Source organism: Ornithodoros turicata, chromosome 4 (genome assembly GCF_037126465.1).
Source record: "Ornithodoros turicata isolate Travis chromosome 4, ASM3712646v1, whole genome shotgun sequence".
Taxonomy (NCBI): Eukaryota; Metazoa; Arthropoda; class Arachnida; order Ixodida; family Argasidae; genus Ornithodoros; species Ornithodoros turicata.
Window position 1 is genome coordinate 70,701,309 of NC_088204.1, and position 18,765 is coordinate 70,720,073.

The window sequence follows — 18,765 nt, forward strand, 5'->3', positions numbered from 1 at the left end:
GCTCCCTAACCTCGAGCAGGTGGACTTTATCCTGATAGAGCGTACAGGTAATCCGCCCGGTAGATATCGAACTCGTCTGCTCGTCAAACACGTAGATGTACACAGAGATTTTGTTTTTTCTCTCCCACAGGGAAATGTCTTCGTAAGTGACTGGAAAGCAGGGCGGCCAGTACGTTGCACGCGTCTCCGGATTCGAAGGATTCATATATTTGTGGTATCTGACATAAAGGTTTGGTTTGCTCCTCAAAGGATGCAAGAGTGCCAGCACGCTATACTTGAAACACTCGTTTTCGTGATTCGGCGGTAGTTTAACGTTTGTGAGAGTCTTTGTTTTTCTCTTCAACATTACGGGAAGCTCGATCGTGCACCCAATCCGCTTCGGTTTCACGCGCGTTAGTTTTAAGTCGACACATTGGACGTCGGTCGAGGTGAAACCAGATCCTTCTCTCGCATAGTTTTCTATGCGTTGCGAGGACTCTGCAATGGCAGCATTTATCGCGCCTTCGATTTCTTGGCGGTTATGAACAACTCTCAAGTGAAGGTTCACGTGGAGGAGATGAGAGGTCAACCCGTCGGCTGCGTCCTTAACCATGAGCGCCTTCGAGCACAGACAAAATTTGAAAGGCATGGGATAAGCTTCGAGGACTGGAGCTATGCTCGGTAGAAAGTCACAAATCGTCGACGTTGTCGTCGTGTGGGGAACAGAGAAGCGTGTACCTAGTAGCCGTTCCGTCAAATGCCTCATCTGTGACAAAAAAAGGAAGGAATCGTCTCTCCGTGACGGAGGGATGATTCTCTACGACGTGTTCTCGCAATGCAACGATTCTACGACCCTGGACAGGCTCAGCTTCGTTTTCAAATTATGGGCTTGCATCTGGTAATTCATCTCGAACCCTACCAGACAGAGGAATGAAATCTGCATACGACTGATCCCCTTCCCACATGAGCAATTCGTCTGCATTGTCATGTCCATCTAGGGGTTCGTCGTCGTCGCCGTCCGTTTCAGGTATTACGAAAGGCGGACTACTGACTCTGTCGTCATCGTCGTCATCTGAAAGGACGACTGGGCTATTACCGAGATTCTCTATTCTAGCTTCGTGCTCTCTTTCTACGGCCACGAGCATGGCATCGATTGGGTCATACTGACATACGAGACAGCGTGGCACTGTGGTCAAACAAAATCAGTACGAGATTTCCTCTCACGAAACAATGCTCACTTTTCCCTTCAGTTGAGGAACGCTTGAGATTGATGATGAGAGAGGATGGGGTGAGTCCCTGTGTGTGTGTTCAGTGTCATGCGGTGACAGCGGCTATTGGTTCCTGAAAAAAAAAACAATACCATACATAGAATACACGCTCACAGCAGCGACGGACGACTTACATTTTGGTCCACGAAACGACTCACCCCGTGGATGGATGCCCCTCGTCGCTTTCGATCAATCGTCGTAGAACCAGCGCACCTTTTATAGTCGCTACACTGCTCTCCTCCTCCTCGCATTGCGACGGTGTCGTCTGTACTTTGACCACCCCGCCTTCCGTCTTTCGCGTCTTTTTGCGATGTCGCATATAACAACGACACCGTCGACGTTGAATAAAACATTACACTAATGTCTAACTAACACTCTGGGACGACTTCTATATGACGACGAGAAGACCCAGTGTGGGATTCGAACCCAGGAACCTCCTACACTGGACGCGACACACTCACCACTAGTCTAATTCGTGCTGCGTGACGTTTTTCGTATTGCGGGGTTCGTGTCTACACACGTCCAAACATGTTCAAACACGTTCAATGACGTCATAGAGAGGGAGAGATAGAGAAGAACTAGTGTGTCCAGCAGGGATCGGAACCGGTATTTTTTTTGGTTCGGTTCTGGTTCGGGTTCACGCATATTGGTTCGGTTCGGGTTTAGCTCCGCTGAACCGAAATTATCAGCTTGAACCGGTTCAGGTATATCGGTTCGGTTCGGGTTCGGCTCAGGGAGAGCCACCCCACCCCCGCACATACACAGACAAAAAAAAAATCTGTCAGCGGTCGGGGCATTTATAGGGATTGGAACAGTTACTTTTTTCGGCCTCGGTTTAACCGGTCCACGGGCAGTAATTTTGCTACATGCAAGCAAGCTTACGCTCACTGTACACGATTGTAAGAGAAAGGCGTGAGATAACCGTTTCAGGTGAGCAAAAAAAGGTCGGTCAGTAGTAAAATTAATTCACCTCTGAACCGATTCCCGAACCGGTAACCGTATCAATTTTTTCGGTTCAGTTCCGGTTCGGCTCAGGACAAGCAAAAAATCGTTCGGGTTCGGTTCGGTTCGGGTTCGTCAGAAAATAACGGTTTTTTTCCGGTTTTCGGTTCGGGTTCAGTTTCGGTTCCGATCCCTGGTGTCCAGGGGCGACTTCGACGGTTCGCCGCCCGTGTCTGAACACGTCCAAACATGTTCAAACACGTCTTAACATGTTCAAACACGATCAATGACGTCATAGAGAGTGAGAGGAAAAGCTTTGCTATAAATGTCGAAGCGAATGTTTGATCGTCATTCTCGTGCCATCATGATCAGCTTGGTAGATCCTCGTAAGTAATACACATGACGTCATCATCGTCGAAATGTTTGAAGAGTTTCGTTTCCAGTGTGCAACACTTTTGCGGTGCGTGAAGTCGGTTTTTTCCCGCCTCACATATTTCGGGAGATTGGCAACGCCCGCTTCTTCTGCACCAACTGCGGTGGATTGTGGTCCAAAGGTACGCTTCCTCGTTATTTTTTAATACGTTCTATAATCGTTCACATTTTTCAGAGCAAAAGCATTGGACGGACCCATTGATTCGCCCGTTTCTCGCCTGTCGGACGGTACCGTTCAACGTACGTTGCGAAGGACTTCGACTATTGAAGGAAGATAGAGAAGATGGACCATCAGTGTCACTCTGTGACTGACGAAGATTGTACATGTGTTTGAGATTAAAAAAAAACACGCGTTTCTCACGCTCTTTTCGTGCAGATTATGAATGGCTACTGACGGGAGATCTACCTCTGGTCCTAACCTTCAAGCCTCCTCCGAACACCTTCTTTTTGCGGATCGGCGATCAACTGACCACCTGTCGTTGCGGTGGACTCTGGTCGAGAAACCCCAGCCATTGGTTAGACTCGAGCCTTGGTCCGTATTTGGGCTGTCTTCCCGGCTACGAAACCAAAGCTGGAGCCTGATTCATGTGTAACCTCTCACGATCAATAAAAAAGGTTGCCTACTCTCATTCCGTCTCAGTCATGACGCCCGAGCAGAGGTTTGCAACCTTTGTGCAAACACGAATGTATCGGGACTTGCTGCGAATACGCGATTATATTCACGGCGATAGCTGCGAGGGTGACTTTCGCTCGATTCTCAAGACGATACCCTTACGTCTGTTCACCGTCAGTGGGAAGATTGCAAAGAAAATGAAGCGTTTCGTAGATTACAAGCTCGAGCTGTTGGAAAAGTATAGACGAGGAGAGACAGTCGACCCGTATCTCATCAACGCGGGTTTCAACCGACCTATCGTCCATCGCTACTGGATTCTCCACACATCCCTCGACGTCACGGTGACCGGCGACGACGAGCGTCGGGTCAGCACGTTGGAAGATCGTCTTGCAAGCGTCTTGTGTATGTCATGAAAAAAATAGACTATTTTATGAAACGAGTTCGCTCACGACGAGACGTTTTATTGTTTCGTCATTCTCTTCGTGGTTACAGGAAAATATGGATACACAATTTTTCAAGCTGTAGCGTTTCGACATGCGCGTGGCTACGTAGATACAAAAAAGCCCGCAGTAAGGCGGAAAGGGTGATTGAATACACTTGTCGTTATACTCGTCCACTGCAGGTAAAGTCCTTCGAAGGTTTGCTTTGATGGGGGGAAGTCCGTAGCTGTCGAAAAACACGGCAGACCCGTCGTAGTTTTTCAGGTAGAGCACCAATTGCTGCCTGTGCTTTCTTCGCTCTTCCGTATTGATGATTAAATAGCCGGGCTTGCGTAAAACGAAGGCTTCATCGGAAGCGTAAATGCCTCTCAGCATGGAGAAAGCGAGGGGGTTCAGGGACATGAGTTCCAAGATGTCGCTCTCGTACATCTTTTCTATGGGAAGGTGACCGTACGGTCCTTGTCGACGCACATGAGCTTGGGACACTCGGAAATCAAGAGGACGGTGACCGCGTGTGGAAGGGCGTTAGCAAAGCGTAATTGCAGGCGAACGTTTCCTTTTCGCAACTCGTTCAAATGCGAAGGAGAAGAACACTTGTCCACGTCCAAGTTGAAGTAGAGAAGGAACCCGTTCGTTTTAAATCGCTCGTAGCTATACTTGAAATGTTTCTCACTCAGTTCTTGCAAGAAGTTAAAGTAGGGAATTTTGACGAGGTCGTTCCTAAAGTCGTACTCGGCTCGCACTTGCTGTCCGTCCACGGAGAGCATCGAATGAGACAGGTCGTAATGACGGAATTTGTAGGGGTTCGATTGGATGTCGCCGAGAAAGTCGGACGTGGCGAGCAGGGCGACGCATAATTTGGAAGGTACCCTTTCGGGGTAAACGTTTTCAAAGTGAGCGTCCAAGCTCCTGGCACTCAAGCTCCGCACCTTGGTTTCCAATCCGCGTAACACGTAGATGGCCGGCGTGGTCTGAAGCCGCCGCTCGTATTCCAAAAATAGGGGAGGTGCCAGCGTCACCTTTTTCAAGTGTAACGTCATTTCTTTAATGTCCACCTCGTAATTGTACGTTTTCTTGTCGTTGAGGACCGATATGAGTTTAAATTCGTCGTTGTTTAACAGGAAAACGGCGCGAATCTCGACGGCAGGTACCACCAGGCGCGGCTGTTGAAACAGGTCGGTATTGATCTGACCGACCAGGTTAAAGTATTTTCCACCCTTCGTCGCCTCGTAACGTTGTTTCGGACCGCGAGACGAGACGTCGTAATCGTTCTTTAAATGTCCGTGTGTCCTCGACATAGAGTCCAGCCGCATGCACTGTTTCTTGAGCCATGGGCGTGGAATGAATCACGACATCCAAAATACTCCTGTAGGCATACAACTCATTGGAACTGACAAGCTTGTTGTTCGCGTAAACGGTGACCGTCTTAAACATGCCGCTCAACAGATGGTTTATTGGGAAAACGACATCTTTCTCGTCCATTTCTTCCCCGTCATCGCGAACAATGCGCGCGGTCAAAGACACGAAACTACCGTAGAGATCCAAGTGTGCCCTTTGTAAATTTTGAATACAAAACTCGATCATGGAATTATTTACCCCGTTGACCGGATGAAAAAGTTGGTACGAAGTATCTTCCACGCCGTATTGAATGGAAGGGGATTCGAATATCATCACATCACTCGTTAGACAGATCGACGTCTGTATTTTTCCTTTCGTTTACGTCATGATGGACGGAGCGCGCACAGCGGATGTGTGACCTTCACGCCGTACCAAAGATATCGTGCGTCGTGTGTCGGCGCCTTTTGTTGTCTTTTGCTGCGTTTCTTCCCATTGTTGTTTCCAGAGCCCTCCGTGGAATCCAGCACGTCTCTCCCCGTTGCTATGGCCGTCTTTTTTACTGCGCGCGATATTCCTTCGCCATTGGCCAAATTCCGCGCCAAGCGCTTCAACGTTCTCTTGGCGATCGGTTTTATTTGCTGCCTGATGGGAACGATAAACTTGGATATGTTGCTCAACACACCGCCCCCTCGTTGGAAAAGGGGTCCCGTGTACACGGGAATTATTGTGGGGGAATTACGGTGCATATTTGAAATGCAACGGGCTTTTCCCAAATCCCTCTCGAGATCCGAGGTGACACGAAAAGTTCTCCCGGCTTCGACCGTGTCCTCTAAAGAAACCTCGATTTTCGCATCTTGCCTTTTGTACCCGATATTTAAAAAATCGTTGCTTATGCTGAGATCCATCAGACCGACTTTATACCAATTCAAGAGCTGAAACGGACTATCGAAAGCTACCGTGAAGGCGTTGAGTTTATTCGAGGGAAACTTATCCATGCTGGCATTCGAGAGCAGGTGGACGTAGATGTCTGACGTCATTTCCCAATCTTGACCACGTCGCTGCTCGGAACCCAACTGTCGTGTTCTTTGTCGTAACCGAAGCAGCGAACCAAGGAGAAGCTCTGACTGTTCACTTGCTTCTTTCTCAGCCCTTTCGTTACTGGCCAAGGCTGATTGGGATCTCGGGTTACGATGAGTACCTCCTCCGGGTGGAAAGATCCGTCCACTTCCTTACCCCGGTAATCTTCCAGGTGCACGATGGGAGGGGAGGTGTCTCTCAGGTGGGAGACGGTGAAAATCTGAGGCGACCAACTCCCTTCTGAGCTCTTATGAAAACCTTTTCTGTGTAGTAGGACCCTGACTTTATCCCCCACTTTGAGCTTCTTTTTCACGGAGGGTACGACAGGATTCCCATTTATCTTATTGAACAGCTCCAATTCGTTTTCGGGTGTGACTTCGGACAGGCTGATGCCCAAAGTCCTGTGTTTGGTATTGTTGTAGTCGTGCACGATCTTGTGAAGCGCGGAAACGAAGTGGTATTTTCCGGTTACTCTAAAATCGCGGAATATTCTGTCGCGTAAAGTGCGTATCACGCGTTCTGCCTGCGATGCTTTGATTACAGGAGAGAAGGTGGAATACATGTGGACCTTTTTTCGTGAGAGATACTCCTTGACGGTCTTGTTGTAGAATTCCCCTCCTCTGTCGCAAAAGATGTGTGTAGGTGCGTTACCTCCCCGAAAAAGTCTCATCATGGCCCTTTTCATTTCGGCGGGGCGCTTCGTCTTTAGCGGGAGGGTGCGCAGAAAGCGGGAGAGGGAATAGATTCCCACGAGAATTTAGCGGTAGCCACCGTTGAATCTCTTGTATTTTGAAAAGTCGGCGAGGTCCATTTGCAACACGTCGTTGATCTTGAGCGCGTTGATGCGTCTCCTATTAAACTTTCTTCTGACCGGATGGTGAAGCGTGTAGGCATCCAGCTTTCTGAGAATGGCGAGAGCCTTCTTTTTGCTCAAGTGACGCGCTTTTCTATAGCGGCCCACACACCCCAAACCACCCGCTGGCTTTTCATATCCCTCCATGAGTCCTCCACGCAATGGAGGCCTGCTGCTGCTGCTGTTGAGGCTCGCGAGATTTGGGCAGAGAAATCAGACGCAATAGTTTCGAGACTTTAGGGGACCAGGAAGGTTTCTTTCCCGTCTTACATTGTACGGACCTGCCAAGTCTCCCGGATTACCCGGGAGACTCCCGGATTACCCGGGAGACTCCCGGATTTTGATCTTTTTGTACGGTTGTACGACTGCGTCCGAAATCTCACGGAAAACATAGTTTTCCGGGAGATTTCGGAGGCGCATCTAGCGAGGCGCCCCCTTCTGGTCTGGCCACATAGGCAGAAACCGCAACCCCGAGCCATGCTCCAGTCGATCCAATCCGATTTTCGAGACTGCCAATGATAAAGGGGGTAGAGGTCACTTGTTTGCCATCCATACTTTAGCCAATAAAAAGGGGAGCTACATTTTTGCGCGCACGAAGGACGCATCAAGGAGTAAACTCGTGAGAACACTCGCGGAAGAATAACTTTCATTTCTCTCTGCTTCTTGATGCCATCGGTGCTGCATCCATGGCTCTGCGCAACCGGAAGAAGTATCTGCACTGATTTTTGAAGCAATATACGAATGAATTTGGTTGTATTGTGGAGTCACGGAAAGGAAAGCATCATGCCTTCTGCACAGTTCGTTGTTGTGACGTAAGCGTTTCGCACGGCGAGAAGACTGACGTTGCTGCCCACATTGCATCCGTGAAGCACGCAAGCCACCTTGAGTGCCAAGAGAATCAGCATGAACTTTCACGTTTTTTTCAAAAACACGACAGTGGCAACGATGTTATCCGCGCGAGTGCCTGTTTGCCGGGTTTCTACTGGAGCATAGCATCCCTCTGACTGTAGCCGACCACGTGGGTCCTCTGCTTTGCAAGATGTTCCCGACTTCGGACATCGCGAAGCGGTACGGTTCTGTTAGAACTAAGACTACGGCAATTATTGGTGAAATGGCAAGCTACGCACAGGAGCGTATGGTACGCGCACTGAAACAAAGTGTTTTCTCAGTAGCTCTTGATGGGAGCAATGATAGCCATGCACAGCTGTACCCGATTGTTGTGACATATTATATGGAGGAGACGGGCCTGATCGAAAGCCATATGCTTAGCTTAAGCACCTTGGAGGGACAAGCAAGTGGGCGAAACATCGCCAAATTGGTCACCGATGCGTTCGCATCACTTGACATTCCAATCGCGAACTGTTAAGCGTTTGGATCGGACAATGCGAACGTGGTGCTTGGCCGTATTGCAAAAGTTATGCTCAGTATCTTGTCCATACCGCATAGCAATGCTGAGTGTGAACGACAATTCAGCATTGTGAAAAAAACAAGGACACAGTTCCGGGCATCCATGTCGAATAAGACCCTTGGGCATGTTCTGTTGGCAAAGTGCCAGAACAGTGTACCATGTCACAGCCAGACATATTCAGAGGAGTTTTTGAAGAGAGCAAGGTCTGCTGCCACAAAGGTTCTACAGCCTGGTGAACTGGTGTAGCTGGTGTGATGTGACGTTCTGTGTGACATAGTTCCTACACGTGCAATAGAAAGTGCTGCTATACTTTAACTTATAATGTACAAATAAATGCCTACAAATGTACCCACAAAAGCAACGAGTCTGCTCTCTTAAAGTGTGTCGACGTCGAGTGGCACCGAGAAGCGAAGACTGTCTCGAAATCGCAAAAACGCCCCCCCCCCCTTCAGCGGAGTCTCCCTAATTCCTTTTCCCCCAACTTGGCAGGTCTGGTTGTAACAAATAATTGACGAGTTCGTAAACGGAGGAGTGTCTGATGGGCTTGCCCGACACGGAGACACAACCCTCGCGATCCCAAGAAAGAACCTTCTTTAATTCCGAGACGACCCTTTCCGCTTCCTCTTCGTCCACCTCTGGAGAGAGGAGCGAATAGTCAAAGTCATTTGTAGCATCGGACGCCGTGTTTTTATTGTCGTAGGGGTCAAATCTGTACTGCTTGAGTATGCGATACAGTGCTTGCAGTATGAGATTCACTTTGACATCGTCACTCTCCTTCGAGGAAAGAATGTTTCTGATGGAGGAGGAGGTGTTCACTTCAATTCTCTTGGCCATTGACGAAAAGGTTCAACACGGCGGAAAGCAGGAGAGGAACCACCGACGAAAGAACGCCCTGTCCTCGCTGCTGAGACAGATAGCGCTTCAAACGTTGCGGGTTCTTGTGAATCTTCTTGTAGGCGAACCGTCGTAAAAAGCGTCTGTGCTTCTTCAAACGCGCGAACGTGTCTGGAACTAGAGCCACCTTTCCGTTCAATGCATTGAGGCAAATTTCGGAGGGGTGTTTCATGTCGGACGAGGAAGAACGTCTCAAGACGTCGCGACGGCGCGGAGGGGGTAGGGTGGAGAGTACTTTGAGTAAAGTGAGGTGAGGGCGGATATTCATTTCGGGGCGTAGATATATTGACGTTCGCCCGGAAAGATATTGCTACGCAACCTGTGATCCTCGTGCGTATATTTGTGAAGATCCACGAGTAAATAAGCGTGGGGCGACGACATCGCTTGTTTATATGCGTCCAGAAAATAGTTTATTTATAATAAATTATTATATATTATATAATTATATATATTATAAATTATATATTATATAAATATATAAATTATATATTATATAAATATATAAATTATATATTATATATATAAATTATTATATATTATTATAAAATTATAAAAATAATCTTTTTCTGCCAAATAGCTGTTGCCCGAAATGTTCCATCTGGTGCACGCTGCGCCACAGGACGACGTAACTGGCATTGTAGGATATAGTTCTAAAATGGCTACTGTCGAAAAAGATGTTTTGAACGAGTAAGAAGATCGACGCGTTGGCGTGATGAGAACCCCGAATGAAAACATAGGTCACCTCCTTCAAGGAACTGACGTCGGTCATGTGATCGTCGACGAGGATCAGCGTAGCGCGCAACGTGTCCCACTCTCGCGGTAGCTCCTTGGTAAATTTTACGGAGTCCCCAAATTCGTCCTGCATGCTCGGCGAAGCATATTTCCGCACGTAGAATATTTGTGACAGAGGCTTGTCCACCACGTCATTCGGGTTCCTCAGCACGTTCGCAACGAAAGTAGATTTGCCGCACATGGAGGGGCCGCTTAAGATACAGCGAAAAGGATGACGGAAACGAAAAGGTTCGAGGGAAGACATGTTGCGTGCGTACACGTTGCACGAAGAAAAAGAAGAGACTGAGACTCGAAGAGAAATGCATCGCTTTTATTTACACGTCGTCGTCGTCGTCTACATCGGAACTGCGTTCGGAATACAGATTATCCAGGCTAAAGTTTGACTTCTTTTTCGCCAGTCTGTCCGCCGCTAAGATGCGGTCGAGCGTCTTCATCTTGTCCTGACACATTTCTTGACGCGCTTGCAACCATTCCAGGCGGAGGACTTGAAAGGCTTCCTCCACGATGCCGCGAATAAATTCACGAAGGTCTTCGTTTTTTGTCTTCCTCGCCGCCGAGAAACGCAGGAGAATAAACCACATATGGCATTTTCCACGTATCGGTCAGAATGATGACGCGAGCGCGGTGCCTTTATACAGATAAACGCGCCCTCAATGAAAGGAGAGTGAAACCGAAACTGAGAAGCCACCCGTTGCCGCTAGGAGCGCACGCGCGCAGCGGGAGGAGCGGAGAGGCAAAACTGAAACCACCCGCTGGCGGGCGGCGCAGAGGGCGCTAGGAGCGCGTGCGCATCCATAGCTGCCACAGCGCGGCATCCAGGTCAGTTGGTCTCCGGCTGTCACGGAGAGCAGACGTGTTGCTCCGCACTCCCCGCGCTCGCTCAGTTTCTGGCTGGCTGTCGCGGAGAGCAGACGTGTGCTTCGCAGTCCCCACGCCCGCTCAGTTTCTGCCTGGCTGATGAGCAGTCGCCGCGGGGAAAAAGGTGAGTGATTTGCCGCGCTCCTTTTCTCGCATGTTCGCCGTGTTTAGCGGTGACCAACGAGTGATTTGCCAATGTTTGACTGCGCTCGTGTTAAGCATTTTCTCGCATGTTTAGACTTGTTCAGCAGTGACTAAGCCTTTTTTCCGTGTTGACGCACGTTTAGCGGTTCCCGCTTTGTGCATAGTGTTGTGATGCTGTGGTTAGGCCTAGTTGATTGCCTTTTTTCCCCAATGTGTACTGTTTTCTCCATGCTGTTTAGCAGTAGAGGTTACACCTTTTCTCTCGCATGCCTAGACTTGTGTAGCAGTGTTGGCATTTTCTACCTGCCGCTAGTGTCTTGTTCTGTCTTTCTCGCCTAGAGCTATGATGGTGGCGCCATCTGGTGTGATGCCTGGCAACTAAGTGGCCACCTGTCGTCGATCTCTGCAACTGCTGGGTGCCAACTACCAACATGGCGGGCGGTGGTCACTCGAGTCTTCCGGAGCGGTTTCTTCACCACGGCATCGCTGATTTTCAAATAAATTGTTTCTCTCCACTCTATTTCTATCTATTTATTTTATTTTCTATCTATTTTTTATTTTTTATCAGCTCAAGTATCCGGGAACTCACACAGTGGTCTGGACACATCTTAGGTGCTCCCCAATTAGTGTAATGACTCGCTGAATGATCCTAATTACTGTGGGGGGTCCCAAAGTGCTCTAATTGCTAATTAATGGCGTCCAGGCCTCTCTGTGAGTTTCCGGATACTTGAGCTGATAATATACTACTTAAGAGACCTCAGGTCATGAGATGCCGATATTTCGAACAGAACCCCTGTAAATGATTAACCTCCGTTCGAAATATCCGTCACTCTCGACCCGATGCTTCTGCTTCAATTTGTCGCTTGCAAAAGAGTTTTATCGGGAAAATCGTGAGTTCAATACCATAATAGAGATTTTTTGTGTATTGTATGTGTCAGCGCCAGCGCAACAGACATCAAAAAGCGACAGAGCCAGCCGCAGTGTCAGAGACATCAAGAAAAACTTTCGGCCCGATCAAAAACAATGGGTGTACGCGCTCCAGCAATGAGCACGTTTTGTCATCGTTTGTAATCTCAGTTAAATAAATCCATCTGTAAAAATATAACGCTGGTCACCCCAGGGAAACCGCTAACATGGCGCAGTCGACAGGATTGACGACAGATCTCAGCCGTGAGTAAAGTTTGAACGTGCCCATCGAAATGCCGACACCCACGAAGCTACAGACGTAAGAAACATGGCAGAAAACAGCTCGAACGATGATTTCCGCTACGAAATACTGGAAATCAAGGAGCAAATACGTGCCATCACGAAGGCATTGAATGCCTTAACGAACGCAACAAAAACGAGCGGAATGCAACGCGAAGCTCTGCCGAATAAACGAACAACGCAACGACGAATCGGCACAAGCTATGGCAACGTCAACCTCCGCATCCCACACATCAGGCTCACCGAACGTAACGGACAATAGGGGCATCATCGAAGCTTTAATGAACACCTTACAACGTCCCTCGCAGGCGTTCCAAGTCCACTCCACGGGTGACACGTGCCAATCCCAACCTTCGCTGGCGACGAAAAGTAAAGTCTCAAGCACTGGATCTTGGAGGCCGAACGAATCGCATCACTGGCGAACTGGACGCCAAACCTGACTATGCTCAACGCAATGCACGTCTTTGTGGCGCAGCCCGTCATTGGCAACGGTCGTACGGTTGTCTCATACACGACTCGGACACGTGGAAGAGCGCGATTACAGAACGCTTTCCCCGAAAAATGACGCGCGCTCCAAGCTTTTCTTGATTATCAAAAGGAGCGAAAGTTGCGACGAAACGAAACCATAGTCCAGTACATATACGCCAAAAACGCCATGCTGGAAAAGGCCCCACATCGAGTGGACGCTGTGGAACGCATTTCTCTGATCCTTCACGCGTTCGAGGACGACAGATGGGTCAACCCTAGCTCTCACCACGCAATGCTGCAAATCAGTGCTCGTACTTGCCAGCCATCATCTCAACGTGGCAACCAGGAAGATGACAGAACGTTCAAAGAAGATGACAACGCCTACACACCTGGGCACACGGACAAGACACCTCGAAAGACTGTAGGCAACGTATGCTTCAACTGCAACAGCCCAGGGCATCTTGCTCGAGGCTGTCCCGAACCGAAAACTGCAGCGACAACACGAGCTGAACAGAAACGTGCAGCCAAAGAAAAGGAAACCGCTAAACGTTGCCAGCGGCCTCCCCTACCAAAGAGTGCGCACTGTTTCCTTCACTCAAGCACACGTCAATCAAAGCGTGCATCGACACCAAAGCCAACATATCAGACGTTGACAGCAAAGCTTTGCCGCCAAATGCGAATACAACTCCCTGGTCAGCATCGGAACCTATCACAGTCCTGATCGACAAGTCCAACCAAGCGAGTACACCGCCATAACAGTCACGGTTGGCGAAACTCAAGTCACTCTTCCGAAAGTGGTCATCACGGCCTTGCCGTCTCCTATTGATTAACTTCTTGGTTCAGACTGGAGACATGCAGCCAATGTCGATGTCACCTTCCACCCATCAAATGATGTCACGGTCGTCCCACTGACAGACATAAAATCGAGTTCCACAGTATTACCAAAGTCAGCAGAAGCACATAAGTATCTTTCGCCAGACACGGGACCGCTAGAGTCCAGGACACCGCCCCATGCTCCATCGTCGCATTACACCCGGAAGCCGAAAATCCCGAAGCAGATCTTCTACAGGACATTGACGAAGCAGCCAAGATGATGACCCCAGATGCATCTCCAGAAGAGCGTAAACAACTGCGAGAAATTCTTGCTAAACATCACAAAGCCTTCTCGACCAGCCATCATCCTCTAGGCACGTGCCCGCACACAGAGCACTCAATCGAACTACGGGATGATATCCCAGTGTCGTCTCGACCGTATCGCTGTTCACCTGCAGATCGACAATTCATACATGATGAAGTCCGCAAGTACTTGCATTAAGGAATCATCAGGAGAAGCAACAGCGAATACGCCGCCCCAACAATAGTGGTGGATCAACCACACCATCCTACGACCCCAAGACGAATGGTCCATGACTACCGCAAACTTAATGACAAGACTATAAACCCACCTTACCCGATGCCCATAATCGAGGATTCTCTGGGTGATATCACGAGGAACGAGACCCACTACTTCACAACGATGGACATCAAGACTGCCTTCCTAACAATTCGCATAAAGCCAGAAGATGTCTACAAGACAGCATTCATAACGCCAGATGGGAAGTACGAGTACCTAAGAATGGCGTTTGATTTCTGCAAGGCTCCCCATACTATGCAAACAGTCATGCGCATGACATTCGAAGGACTTCCAAACACAACCACTTACATGGACGACGTGGGACAAGGCTCCAGAACGATAGAAGAGGCGCTCGAGATACTAGAAGCAGCACTCATCAGAGCAGTGCAAAACGATCTCCGAATCAACATAAGGAAATGCCAGCTCATACGATCCAAAGTGACATCTCTTGGTTTCGTAATCAACGCCGAAGGACGCACTCCCGACCTCGCGCGCACAGCCGACGTAGACAAATTTAGACGACTAGTTGACAACCTCAAACCAAAGTTGAAAAATCCGCCCACGCTAGTTGCGTTCCAGCTTCAACGTCCCACCACCGTGTACGTTGACGCATCTCAGGCTGGTCTTGGTGCCATCCTCGCCCAAACACACAGCAAGATAGAAAGAGTCGTCGAATTTGCATGCAGGGCACTCAACGCTCGAGACTCCCTCATGCACGCTGGAATGTAACAAATATGGTGGAATGCATGGCCCTCTACTGGGCAGTAATAGAGAAATTCAGCATATACCTCAGGCGCGGATCAAGATTCACCGTAGTCACAGACAGCATGTGTCTCACTTATCTTGTCCAAAACGGCCTCAAGAACCGCAGATTCGCACGCTGGACACTCGACCTCGCGGAGTACGACTTCATCATCAGACACAGTCCAGGAAAGTCAAATGCAGCAGCTGACGCACTATCCAGATTGCATGATACCTCGGAGAAGCTCAAAACCTCATAGAGTGCAGAGGACACCATGTGTCACTTAGTCGTATCCAGCCCTGGATCTTGTCTGCGCGATCACCAGGCCAATGACCCATTTTGTCGATCCATCATGCCTAAGGTCAGCCAGGGTACAGCTATCAGTTGAACAACGGCATCATAGTAAAAACCATCGTCCGTGACAATTTCAGTCGTCAAGTAGTCGTCGTCCCCGAAACACTTCGAGAAACTGTAATGAAAGTGTGCCATGACTAAACTGGACACATGGATGTATCAAGAACGAAGGACGAAATACAGAAAATTTTTGGTGCCTCAAATGTCGTCTGAGATCGCAGAATATGTCTGCAGTTGTGACACCTGCAGACGAATAAACCACAGGAGAACTACGAACGAAGGTCTCCTTACTCCAAGAAAGATTCCAGAGGCTCCCAATGCCGTCATCTCTCTCGATCATTTCGGACCCCTGCCTGAGAGAAACGGCAACTCTCACGTTCTGGTGTGTATCGACCATGCCACCAGATATGTAGACGCATCAGCCGTGCCTTTGACTTCATCGAAGTTTTACGCAGACTTTCTGTGAAACCGTTGGATACCTAGGTTCGGCCTTCCTCACGTCGTCATCACCGATCAGGCTCGAGGGTTTGTCAACAAGCATACAGCAGCCGTGCACCGGAGGCTAGGTGTCACCCACGTAACCACACCGCCCTAATGGTCCCAAGCCAACGGTCTGATCGAACGCACAGTCCAAACCATGAAGACCGTCATCAGAAAACTCATAGACTCACACCGAAACTGGGATGAGACACTGCACGAGGCAACGCTCGCAATCAATGCTTCAAAGCAAAAGGCGACAAAGAAGTGTCCCTTCTTTCTGATGCATGGGTATGAACTGACACTTCCGAGCCAACTTAACATTGGAGTCGTCTCAGAGCAGCTCGACGAAGCACAGAGATTCCACGAGCTGGCAAAAAGACGAGTGGAAGCCAAAGAATACCTCGAGGAAAGTCAGACGTATCAGAAGCAAAGGTACGACTTAGCAAGAAAAGAACCCCACTTCAAGACAGGCATTCAGTCTACTGCACAATTGGTGCCCGATCGTCCTCTCTCGACCCGTTCTACGAGAGACCATTCTACATAAAATCTTTCAAGAGCTCGAACACAGCGGAACTCGAGAATGTGCAACCCATAAGAGGCAAAACAAAATTTAGAATTGCTAATATTGAACAACTTCCACGCCATTATCCACGCAAAGATAATGGCAGTGATTTGTATCGCTGTATCATTTGTATCAGTGATTTGTATTTGATATAGAAATCAGTTCCTGGAAATATTAAGTCAGTGACAACCTCCTCCCTCAAGTTTGCTGGTCACGCTAGACGTTTCTTCCCTCTATACCAACATCCCCCACGAAGATGGCATTGCTGCAGCTCAAAGGGCATTTTTAAAATATTCGGACAACTATTACGATCCTTGTGTTCTATTCACGTTCCTTAACCTTATTCTGAAAAATAACAACTTTGCATTTGATGGTAAACATTACTTGCAAGTCAGAGGCACGGTGGGCACAAAGGGTGCAAATTATGCAAACATATTTATGGGTGGCATTTCTGTTCCAATGAGAGAAAAAGCCGACGTTGTACAAGCGTTTTCTGGACGATATCCTTATGGTTTGGCCATATTCGGAGGACGACCTAAATATATTCATTAGCAATTTTAGCAAAGCACATCCGTCTATCAAATTCACCCATTCTTACTCAGCTCTAACTGTTAACTCCTGGATGTCCAGGTAAAGTTAACGGACGGGGTCCTAACTACGGACCTGTTTCGTAAACCTATCGACTCCCAGCAGTACCTAGCTTTCAAAGTTGCCACCCGCGGCACACTAAACTTGCTATCCCCTACAGCCAGGCACTTCGTTATAGACGCATCTGTTCCAGCGACAGTGATCTGGATAGAAATTTGAACCAACTCAAGTAAACATTTATCAGTCGCCAATTCCCACCCAGTTTAGTTGAGGACGCAATAAGGAAAGCCCGCAGGGCAGATCGCAAAGCTCTGTTCAAAACCGCAACCGCAAATCAGACAATGGTTCCGTTAACCTCGTTATAACATTCAACAATAATGTTTCCAACATCAACAGTATACTTAATCGCTACCACAGTATTCTTCGTCAGTCAGAGCGCATGCGACCGGAACCCCCACGTGTGACCTACAGGCGCACACAAAACCTCCTCTATAATCTAGTCAGCTCCAAAGTCAACCGACCAACAAGTCCGACGGCATGCTGCCACCCTGCAATGGCCGCATATGTCAAATATGCAAACTAATGCGAAGTGCCCACGTGCTTAACAGCACAAATTCTAGTTTCTTCGTCAAAATTCATGGTGACTTTGACTGTAATTCATCCAACGTGATTTATGCCATTCAGTGCAACGCGTGTCAAGCACAATACGAAGGTCAAACCAAAACATATTTCCGGATCAGGTTCAACAACCACCGATCGGACGTTAATAAAAAGACAAATCTCGCTGTTTCTTGTCATTTCAACCAGCCTGGTCATTCAATAAATGACGTCGCCCTTTTGATTCTTCAATCAAACTTTAGCTCCGATAGAGGCAGCGAACAACGCGAGTCTTACCTCATTTACAAATTCCAATCAATCATTAACCAAGATCCCGGTGTACTTTCAACAGCAAGGAACCTGGTCGCAAAGATGGGATATACATCCCATTTTTTCCTTTTATTTTTCCTCTTTTTTTCTTTTCAGCTATGGCCTCAGTACAGCTCACCCTGAGCTGGCTCCCCAAGAAAGATGACATCACCACCCGGACTTGACCTTGCGGAATGTTCCAGAATATGACTCACGGACAACTGCCACGTGGCATACTTTCACCGATTGTGACATCACTCACGGAACCCGTTTAAGCAATATGCAACCCTTGTACCTCTTTTGTCCTGACGAAGACAGTGCCACTGTCGAAACGTCGACCACTCTTTTTTTAATCTATGTGTTAAATTACCCATTAAATAAATTATTTTTTGTACCCGTTCCTGTAATCTATAGTCCACGTCTTATGTATTTCACTTTTATTCAACTTCGTAGCCGTCTGATATATTAAGCCGTCCTATATATATATAGGACGGCTTAATATATCAGACGGCTACGAATTATTGAAATTTCAAACACGTCTAGTGTCATTTACTTGTTTCTTTAATGGCTTTTTTTTTCATTTATTATATATATATATAGAAATATATAAGAAATATATATATATATATATATATATATATATATATATAAAATAAATGAAAAAAAGCCATTAAAGAAACAAGTAAATGACACTAGACGTGTTTGAAATTTCAATAATTTCAAATTGGGCAAACCAGGGGTCACTCAGCGAGCGATATACACCTGTGTATATCGCTCGCTGAGTGACCCCTGGTTTGCCGATTCCGAACGATGCGCAGCTACCCAGAGCTGACGAGCCGCAAACACGGCGAAACACGTGTCCTCTGGTGTTGTCGCATCCTTCCATGAGTCTCTCTCTCTCTCTCTCTGTACAAGGTATTTTAAAAGGTTACAAAAGTGTCGTCACAGCTGGTACAATTCCAGCTGTGACGACACTTTTGTAACCTTTTAAAAGACATTGTACATAGATTTTCGTCTCAGTCCCGAAG

General features: G+C 48.0%; 1 protein-coding gene across 1 annotated transcript in view; it reads right to left on the reverse strand.

The window, feature by feature from the left end:
- LOC135391810 (E3 ubiquitin-protein ligase XIAP-like) overlaps positions 1-18,765 on the reverse strand; it is a 235,725-nt gene that overhangs the window by 65,067 nt on the left and 151,893 nt on the right. The window lies entirely within an intron of this gene.